Raw genomic sequence first — 10,157 nt, forward strand, 5'->3', positions numbered from 1 at the left:
TCCCCTTTCGCCAGGCGGGATTGGTTAATGATTTCACCCCTCACTTTTCCGCGCGGCTTGGCTCTAATCAGTGGGGCCGGGCTTAATATACGCCTAAGGGGAGCAATCTGACGGGCGAGGCCGACCTGGAGTAGCTCTCGGAAGGGGTGGGAGGTTGGATTTGAGTCGGTGCTGGCGGAAGGGCTGGATTTCAAGGGCTTGGCCGGCTGGCCGGTGGTTGTCGGAAGCGGTGGGCATGAAGGGATTGTCGGCTTGTAAGGCACGGGCTTAGCGAGGGCGTGGTAGGCCTCGGGAGGAAGCGGGGTGAATGAGGCCGCGGTGGCCGCACCGGGCGTCGCCATTGCCGGCTGCGCAGAGTGGATTGGGGTCGGTGTTGAGTGAGGGGCATTTTCCTTCTGGAAGGTAAGGGCCCGGAGGAGGCTAGTGGTTGGTGCGGTTGTAAGAGTGTGCCGGCGGGTGAAGGGTTGCGAAGGCGGCGCATTTGTAGCCTGCATGGTGAGTGTTAGTGTTGGGGTCGGGGTTGGGGGTCGGTGACGGGGAGAAGGTGAGGGAATAGGGTTAGTGTTGGGGTCGGGGACGGGCAAAGGGTTAGGGTAAGGTTTAAGGGTAGGGTTAGGGTTAGGGTTAGGGTTTGAGTTAGGGCGAGTGTTAGGGTTAGGGTTACGTTTAAGTGCAGGGTTTAGAGCGTGTGTTAGGGCCAGGGTTAGGGTTCGGCGAAGGGTAAGGTAGGCAAAGTGCAGAAGGTGAAATGGTTAACCAGTTAGCAGGCAGGGCAGCCGGCCGGCAATGAGAGCGGCCCGCCCGGTGATAAGGGTGCAGTTAGGTGCCGACCAGCCCAGCAGCTCCAGGGGCTAAGTACGGGTGGGTAAACGGTTAACCAGTTAGCAGGCAGGGCAGCCGGCCGGCCGGTAATTAGAGCCGACCTCCCGGCCATACGGGTGCAGTTAGGTGCCGACCAGCCCAGCAGCTCCAGGGGCTAAGTACGTGTGGGTAAATGGTTAACCAGTTAGCAGGCAGGGCAGCCGGCCGGTAATTGGAGCCGCCCGCCCGGCCATAGGGCTGCAGTTAGGTGCCGACCAGCCCAGCAGCTCCAGGGGCGAAGTGCATGTGGGTAAATGATTAACCAGTTAGCAGGCAGGGCAACCGGCCGGTAATTATAGCCGACCTCCCGGCCATACGGGTGCAGTTAGGTGCCGAACAGCCCAGCAGCTCCAGGGGCTAAGTACATGTGGGTAAATGGTTAACCAGTTAGCAGGCAGGGCAACCGGCCGGTAATTATAGCCGACCTCCCGGCCATACGGGTGCAGTTAGGTGCCGAACAGCCCAGCAGCTCCAGGGGCTAAGTACATGTGGGTAAATGGTTAACCAGTTAGCAGGCAGGGAAGCCGGCCGGTAATTGAGGCCGCCCGCCGGGCCATAGGGCTGCAGTTAGGTGCCGACCAGCCCAGCAGCTCCTGGGGCTAAGTACATGTGGGTAAATGATTAACCAGTTAGCAGGCAGAGCAGCCGGCCGGTAAATAGAGCCACCCGCCCGGTGATAAGGGTGCAGTTAGGTGCCGACAGGCCCAGCAGCTCCAGGGGCTAAGTACATGTGGGTAAATGGTTAACCAGTCAGCAGGCAGAGCAGCCGGCCGGCAATTAGAGCCGCCCGCCCGCTAATCAGGGTGCAGATAGGTGCAGAACAGCCCATCATTTTCCAGGGGCTAAGTACATGTGGGTAAATGGTTAACCAGTTAGCAGGCAGAGCAGCCGGCCGGCAATTAGAGCCGCCCGCCCGCTAATCAAGGTGCAGTTAGGTGCAGAACAGCCCATCAGCTCCAGGGGCTAAGTACATGTGGGTCAATGGTTAACCAGTTAGCAGGCAGAGCAGCCGGCCGGCAATTAGAGCCGCCCGCCCGCCCGCTAATAAGGGTGCAGTTAGGTGCAGAACAGCCCATCAGCTTCCAGGGGCTAAGGACATGTGGGTAAATGGTGAACCAGTTAGCAGGCAGGGCAGCCGGCCGGCCGGTAATTAGAGCCGGCCGCCTGTCCGCCCGCTAATAAGGGTGCAGTATGGTGCAGAACAGCCCATCAGTTTCCAGGGGCTAAGTACATGTGGGTAAATGGTTAACCAGTTAGCAGGCAGGGCAGCCGGCCGGCCGGTAATTAGAGCCGTCCGCCTGTCCGCCCGCTATTAAGGGTGCAGTTAGGTGCAGAACAGCCCCTCTGTTTCCAGGGGCTAAGTACATGTGGGTCAATGGTTAACCAGTTAGCAGGCAATGCAGCCGGCCGGCAATTACAGCCGCCCGCCCGCTAATCAGGGTGCAGTTAGGTGCAGAACAGCCCATCAGCTTCCAGGGGCTAAGTACATGTGGGTAAATGGTTAACCAGTTAGCAGGCAGGGCAGCCGGCCGGCCGGTAATTAGAGCCGCCCGCCCGGTGATAAGGGTGCAGTTAGGTGCCGGCCAGCCCAGCAGCTCCAGGGGCTAAGTACATGTGGGTAAATGGTGAACCAGTTAGCAGGCAGGGCAGCCGGCCGGCCGGTAATTAGAGCCGCCCGCCCGGTGATAAGGGTGCAGTTAGGTGCCGGCCAGCCCAGCAGCTCCAGGGGCTAAGTACATGCGGGTAAATGGTTAACCAGTTAGCAGGCAGGGCAGCCGGCCGGCAATTAGAGCCGCCCGCCCGCTAATCAGGGTGCAGTTCGGTGCAGAACAGCCCATCAGCTCCAGGGGCTAAGTACATGTGGGTAAATGGTTAACCAGTTAGCAGGCAGGGCAGCCGGCCGGTAATTAGAGCCGACCTCCCGGCCATTACGGGTGCAGTTAGGTGCCGACCAGCCCAGCAGCTCCAGGGGCTAAGTACATGTGGGTAAATGATTAACCAGTTAGCAGGCAGGGCAGCCGGCCGGCCGGTAATTAGAGCCGACCTCCCGGCCATAGGGCTGCAGTTAGGTGCCGACCAGCCCAGCAGCTCCAGGGGCTAAGTACATGTGGGTAAATGATGAACCAGTTAGCAGGCAGGGCAGCCGGCCGCTAATTACAGCCGCCCGCCCGCTAGTAAGGGTGCAGTTAGGTGCAGGACAGCCCATCAGTTTCCAGGGGCTAAGTACATGTGGGTAAATGGTTAACCAGTTAGCAAGGCAGGGCAGCCGGCCGGCCGGTAATTAGAGCCGGCCGCCTGTCCGCCCGCTAGTAAGGGTGCAGTTAGGTGCAGAACAGCCCCTCAGTTTCCAGGGGCTAAGTACATGTGGGTCAATGGTTAACCAGTTAGCAGGCAGAGCAGCCGGCCGGCAATTAGAGCCGCCCGCCCGCTAATCAGGGTGCAGTTAGGTGCAGAACAGCCCATCAGTATCCAGGGGCTAAGGACATGTGGGTAAATGGTGAACCAGTTAGCAGGCAGGGCAGCCGGCCGGCCGGTAATTAGAGCCGGCCGCCTGTCCGCCCGCTAATAAGGGTGCAGTTAGGTGCAGAACAGCCCATCAGTTTCCAGGGGCTAAGTACATGTGGGTAAATGGTTAACCAGTTAGCAGGCAGGGCAGCCGGCCGGCCGGTAATTAGAGCCGGCCGCCTGTCCGCCCGCTAATAAGGGTGCAGTTAGGTGCAGAACAGCCCCTCTGTTTCCAGGGGCTAAGTACATGTGGGTCAATGGTTAACCAGTTAGCAGGCAGAGCAGCCGGCCGGCAATTACAGCCGCCCGCCCGCTAATCAGGGTGCAGTTAGGTGCAGAACAGCCCATCAGTATCCAGGGGCTAAGTACATGTGGGTAAAGGGTTTACCAGTTAGCAGGCAGGGCAGCCGGCCGGCCGGCAATTAGTGCCGACCTCCCGGCAACAAGGGTGCAGTTAGGTCGCCGACCAGCCCAGCAGCTCCAGGGGCTAAGTATATGTGAGTAAATGGTTGACCAGTTAAGCAGGCATGGCAGCCGGCCGGTAAGCGGAGCGTCCCGCCCCGTAATACGGGTGCAGTTAGCTGCAGAACACACCGGCAGGTCCAGGGACGAAGTACTTGGACGGGGAAACGGTTAACCAGTTAACAGGCAGGGCAGCCGTACGGGCAGTAGAGCCGCCCGCCCCGTAATACGGGTGCAGTTCGCGGCAGACCAGCCCCGCAGCTCAAAAGTCTAAGTGGAGAACGGGGAACCGGTTGACCGGTGAGCCGAAGCATGCCAGCAGGCAGGGAAGGTGCAAAAAGGGCCGATAAGACCGAACCGGCACGAGTAACAGGCTGCCGGGGGCGGGTTCCCAGCAAACCAGGTGAGGGGGCGTGGCCGGAGGCCGCGCAGCAGAGCCGCCCGCCCGTGAGTACGGTTAGAGGCAGCAGCGGGCTTCCCCAGCAGGGCAGAAGCCGAAGTGCAGGGAGCGAAATGGTTAACCAGCGAGCAGGCAGCATTCCGGCAGGGCTGGAGGGCGAAAAACGGCGTAAAATAACGGACCGGCAGGAGGAAATGGCTGCCGGGGGGCGGACCCAGAGCCCTCACGTGAGGGGGCGGTTCGGGAGGCAGAGCCGCGCATGCGCGGTTGGAAAACGCGTCACGTCGGAGCAGGGTGAAATCATTAACCAGTCGGCCGCTTCGACGTCGGCTGGCCGGGCCGAGGAGGGTCGGACCGGGGAAAGGTTCCCGGTTTCGTGTCCGTCGGGTGGTCCCGAGTGCGGCAGGAAAAAATCCGGAGTCCTGGGAGCCTTTTTTAAAAAAGAACCGGTCCGGGATGGGGTCGGATTTGGAAGCGTTTGCGGGGCCTAGGTGCCTCTTCGTCGGCATGACTACCGGACGGTCACCCGCCGATCGGCATTTGCGATTTGTTGGCTGGGGAGGTTGGCGGGGTACCTGCAGAATAGTAGGAGGTGGCAAATCGAGAATCGGTCGACATCGCCAAGTGCCTTCTCGAGCCTCCAGGTCTGCAGGGACCGACCCAGGCTGCCCCCAAACCGACCGCGAGGCCGTGCCGGGCGGCCATTTTTGGCCATTTTCGGCATTTTTCGCGTCTTTCGGTAGGTCACGGAAAGCGGCGGCCTGAAGCCCGGGCGTGCCCGGGGAAGGCTCCCCTTCGCCCGCGGGACCGGATTTGCCCCGGAAACGTCCCGAAGCCGGCCGGGAAGGCGGTTTCGAGGGCGAAGCACCTCCGATTGCCTTCGCAAGGCCGGGGAAAGTGGCCCCTGGGCCCGGGAGAGCAAAATCCGTGCGAGGACGGAAGCCCATGAGGTCAGATCCGAGGCTCTTACCCGGCGCCCGGTGGGGGTATTCCCGCAAAGAGCAGCGAGTGCGCCCGGCGACGGGTCAAGTTGCAATTTCTGGCATGCCACGCCTGGAGCTGGTTCATGAGTTCCCCTCGGAAGTCCCGATGAGGAAAGGGAAAAATGGCGTTTTGCGGGCTTTGGGGCCTCTTCGTCGGTAGGACTACCGCCCGAACTTACGGTTGGAATTGTCGGCAGGGGAGGTTGGCGGGGTACCTGCAGAATAGTAGGAGGTGGCAAATCGAGAATCGGTCGACATCGCCAAACGCCTTCTCGAGCCTCCAGGTCTGCAGGGACCGACCCAGGCTGCCGCCAAACCGACCGACAGGCCCTGCCGGCGGCCATTTTTGGCCATTTTCGGCATTTTTCGCCTCTTTCGGCCGGGATGGAAAAGCGGCGGCCTGAAGCCCGGGCCTGCCCGGGGAAGCCTCCTAATCGCCCGGGGGACCGGATTTGCCCCGGTGAGAGCCCCCGAAACGCCCCGAAGCCGGCCGGGAAGGCGGCCAAGGGCGAAGCACCTCGCATTGCGTTGGCAGGCCGTGCAAAGTGGCCTCCGGGCCCGCGAGACAATGCAGGGTGCCCTCGGTGTGCCCCTGAGAAATGGTTAACCAAACGAAGGACAGTGGGCCTCGGATTGCATTGGCAGGCCGTGCAAAGGGGCCCCCGGGCCCGCGAGACGTTACAGATTGCCCTCGGTGTGCCCCTGAGAAATGGTTAACCAATTGGACTTAGTCTCTGGCGGAGAGGCAAAGTGTTTTCACGAGAAATGGTTAACCAATTGGACTTAGTCTCTGGCAGAGAGGCAAAGTGTTTTCAAGAGAAATGGTTAACCAATTGGACTTAGTCTCTGGCAGAGAGGCAAAGTGTTTTCACGAGAAATGGTTAACCAATTGGACTTAGTCTCTGGCGGAGAGGCAAAGTGTTTTCAAGAGAAATGATTAACCAATTGGACTTAGTCTCTGGCGGAGAGACAAAGTGTTTTCAAGAGAAATGGTTAACCAATTGGACTTAGTCTCTGGCAGAGAGGCAAAGTGTTTTCACGAGAAATGGTTAACCAATTGGACTTAGTCTCTGGCAGAGAGGCAAAGTGTTTTCCTGAGAAATGGTTAACCAATTGGACTTAGTCTCTGAACGGCAGGCAAACTGTGCCCCTGAGAAATGGTTAACCAATTGGACTTAGTCTCTGGCAGAGAGGCAAAGTGTTTTCTCGAGAAATAATTAACCAATGAGGCCAATGGACCTCGGGTTGCATTGGCAGGCCGGGCAATGTGGCTCTTGGGCCCGCGAGAGCAAAATCCGTGCACAGACGGAAGTCCATGAGGTCAGATCCGAGGCCTTTACCCGGCACCCGGTGGGGGTATTCCCGCAGAGAGTAGCGAATCTGCCCGGCGACGGGTCAAGTTGCAATTTCTGGCATGCCACTCATGGAGCTGGTTAATGAGTTCCCCTCGGAAGTCCCGATGAGGAAAGGGCAAAATGGCGTTTTGCGGGCTTTGGGGCCTCTTCGTCGGTAGGACTACCGCCCGACCTTACGGTTGGAATTGTCGGCAGGGGAGGTTGGCGGGGTACCTGCAGAATAGTAGGAGGTGGCAAATCGAGAATCGGTCGACATCGCCAAAAACCTTCTCGAGCCTCCAGGTCTGCAGGGACCGACCCAGGCTGCCGCCAAACCGACCGAGAGGCCCTGCCGGCGGCCATTTTTGGCCATTTTCGGCATTTTTCGCCTCTTTCGGCCGGGATGGAAAAGCGGCGGCCTGAAGCCCGGGCCTGCCCGGGGAGGCCTCCTAATCGCCCGGGGGACCGGATTTGCCCCGGTGAGAGCCCCCGAAACGTCCCGAAGCCGGCCGGGAAGGCGGCCAAGGGCGAAGGACCTCGGATTGCATTGGCAGGCCGTGCAAAGTGGCCTCCGGGCCCGCGAGACAATGCAGGGTGCCCTCGGTGTGCCCCTGAGAAATGGTTAACCAAACGAAGGACAGTGCGCCTCGGATTGCATTGGCAGGCCGTGCAAAGGGGCCCCCGGGCCCGCGAGACGTTACAGGTTGCCCTCGGTGTGCCCCTGAGAAATGGTTAACCAATTGGACTTAGTCTCTGGCAGAGAGACAAAGTGTTTTCAAGAGAAATGGTTAACCAATTGGACTTAGTCTCTGGCAGAGAGGCAAAGTGTTTTCACGAGAAATGGTTAACCAATTGGACTTAGTCTCTGGCGGAGAGGCAAAGTGTTTTCAAGAGAAATGATTAACCAATTGGACTTAGTCTCTGGCAGAGAGGCAAAGTGTTTTCAAGAGAAATGGTTAACCAATTGGACTTAGTCTCTGGCGGAGAGACAAAGTGTTTTCAAGAGAAATGGATAACCAATTGGACTTAGTCTCTGGCAGAGAGGCAAAGTGTTTTCACGAGAAATGGTTAACCAATTGGACTTAGTTTCTGGCAGAGAGGCAAAGTGTTTTCAAGAGAAATGGTTAACCAATTGGACTTAGTCTCTGGCGGAGAGACAAAGTGTTTTCAAGAGAAATGGATAACCAATTGGACTTAGTCTCTGGCAGAGAGGCAAAGTGTTTTCACGAGAAATGGTTAACCAATTGGACTTAGTCTCTGGCAGAGAGGCAAAGTGTTTTCCAGAGAAATGGTTAACCAATTGGACTTAGTCTCTGGCGGAGAGACAAAGTGTTTTCAAGAGAAATGGTTAACCAATTGGACTTCGTCTCTGGCAGAGAGGCAAAGTGTTTTCAAGAGAAATGGTTAACCAATTGGACTTGGTCTCTGAACGGCAGGCAAATTGTGGCCTTGAGAAATGATTAACCAATTGGACTTAGTCTCTGGCGGAGAGGCAAAGTGTTTTCACGAGAAATGGTTAACCAGTTGGACTTAGTCTCTGGCGGAGAGACAAAGTGTTTTCCAGAGAAATGGATAACCAATTGGACTTAGTCTCTGGCAGAGAGGCAAAGTGTTTTCACGAGAAATGGTTAACCAATTGGACTTAGTCTCTGGCAGAGAGGCAAAGTGTTTTCAAGAGAAATGGTTAACCAATTGGACTTAGTCTCTGGCAGAGAGGCAAAGTGTTTTCAAGAGAAATGGTTAACCAATTGGACTTAGTCTCTGAACGGCAGGCAAATTGTGGCCTTGAGAAATGATTAACCAATTGGACTTAGTCTCTGGCGGAGAGGCAAAGTGTTTTCTCGAGAAATAATTAACCAATGAGGCCAATGGACCTCGGGTTGCATTGGCAGGCCGGGCAATGAGGCTCTTGGGCCCGCGAGAGCAAAATCCGTGCACAGACGGAAGTCCATGAGGTCAGATCCGAGGCCTTTACCCGGCACCCGGTGGGGGTATTCCCGCAGAGAGTAGCGAATCTGCCCGGCGACGGGTCAAGTTGCAATTTCTGGCATGCCACTCATGGAGCTGGTTAATGAGTTCCCCGCGGAAGTCCCGATGAGGAAAGGGCAAAATGGCGTTTTGCGGGCTTTGGGGCCTCTTCGTCGGTAGGACTACCGCCCGACCTTACGGTTGGAATTGTCGGCAGGGGAGGTTGGCGGGGTACCTGCAGAATAGTAGGAGGTGGCAAATCGAGAATCGGTCGACATCGCCAAAAACCTTCTCGAGCCTCCAGGTCTGCAGGGACCGACCCAGGCTGCCGCCAAACCGACCGAGAGGCCCTGCCGGCGGCCATTTTTGGCCATTTTCGGCATTTTTCGCCTCTTTCGGCCGGGATGGAAAAGCGGCGGCCTGAAGCCCGGGCCTGCCCGGGGAGGCCTCCTAATCGCCCGGGGGACCGGATTTGCCCCGGTGAGAGCCCCCGAAACGTCCCGAAGCCGGCCGGGAAGGCGGCCAAGGGCGAAGCACCTCGCATTGCGTTGGCAGGCCGTGCAAAGTGGCCTCCGGGCCCGCGAGACAATGCAGGGTGCCCTCGGTGTGCCCCTGAGAAATGGTTAACCAAACGAAGGACAGTGCGGCTCGGATTGCATTGGCAGGCCGTGCAAAGGGGCCCCCGGGCCCGCGAGACGTTACAGATTGCCCTCGGTGAGCCCCTGAGAAATGGTTAACCAATTGGACTTAGTCTCTGGCAGAGAGGCAAAGTGTTTTCACGAGAAATGGTTAACCAATTGGACTTAGTCTCTGGCGGAGAGACAAAGTGTTTTCACGAGAAATGGTTAACCAATTGGACTTAGTCTCTGGCAGAGAGGCAAAGTGTTTTCAAGAGAAATGGTTAACCAGTTGGACTTAGTCTCTGGCAGAGAGGCAAAGTGTTTTCACGAGAAATGGTTAACCAATTGGACTTAGTCTCTGGCGGAGAGGCAAAGTGTTTTCAAGAGAAATGATTAACCAATTGGACTTAGTCTCTGGCGGAGAGACAAAGTGTTTTCAAGAGAAATGGTTAACCAATTGGACTTAGTCTCTGGCAGAGAGGCAAAGTGTTTTCAAGAGAAATGGTTAACCAATTGGACTTAGTCTCTGGCAGAGAGGCAAAGTGTTTTCCAGAGAAATGGTTAACCAATTGGACTTAGTCTCTGGCAGAGAGGCAAAGTGTTTTCCAGAGAAATGGTTAACCAATTGGACTTAGTCTCTGGCGGAGAGACAAAGTGTTTTCAAGAGAAATGGATAACCAATTGGACTTAGTCTCTGGCAGAGAGGCAAAGTGTTTTCACGAGAAATGGTTAACCAATTGGACTTAGTCTCTGGCAGAGAGGCAAAGTGTTTTCAAGAGAAATGGTTAACCAATTGGACTTAGTCTCTGGCGGAGAGACAAAGTGTTTTCAAGAGAAATGGTTAACCAATTGGACTTCGTCTCTGGCAGAGAGGCAAAGTGTTTTCAAGAGAAATGGTTAACCAATTGGACTTGGTCTCTGAACGGCAGGCAAATTGTGGCCTTGAGAAATGATTAACCAATTGGACTTAGTCTCTGGCGGAGAGGCAAAGTGTTTTCACGAGAAATGGTTAACCAGTTGGACT

Source organism: Cetorhinus maximus, unplaced genomic scaffold, assembly GCF_964194155.1.
Source record: "Cetorhinus maximus unplaced genomic scaffold, sCetMax3.hap1.1 HAP1_SCAFFOLD_2575, whole genome shotgun sequence".
In the NCBI taxonomy this organism is placed as follows: domain Eukaryota; kingdom Metazoa; phylum Chordata; class Chondrichthyes; order Lamniformes; family Cetorhinidae; genus Cetorhinus; species Cetorhinus maximus.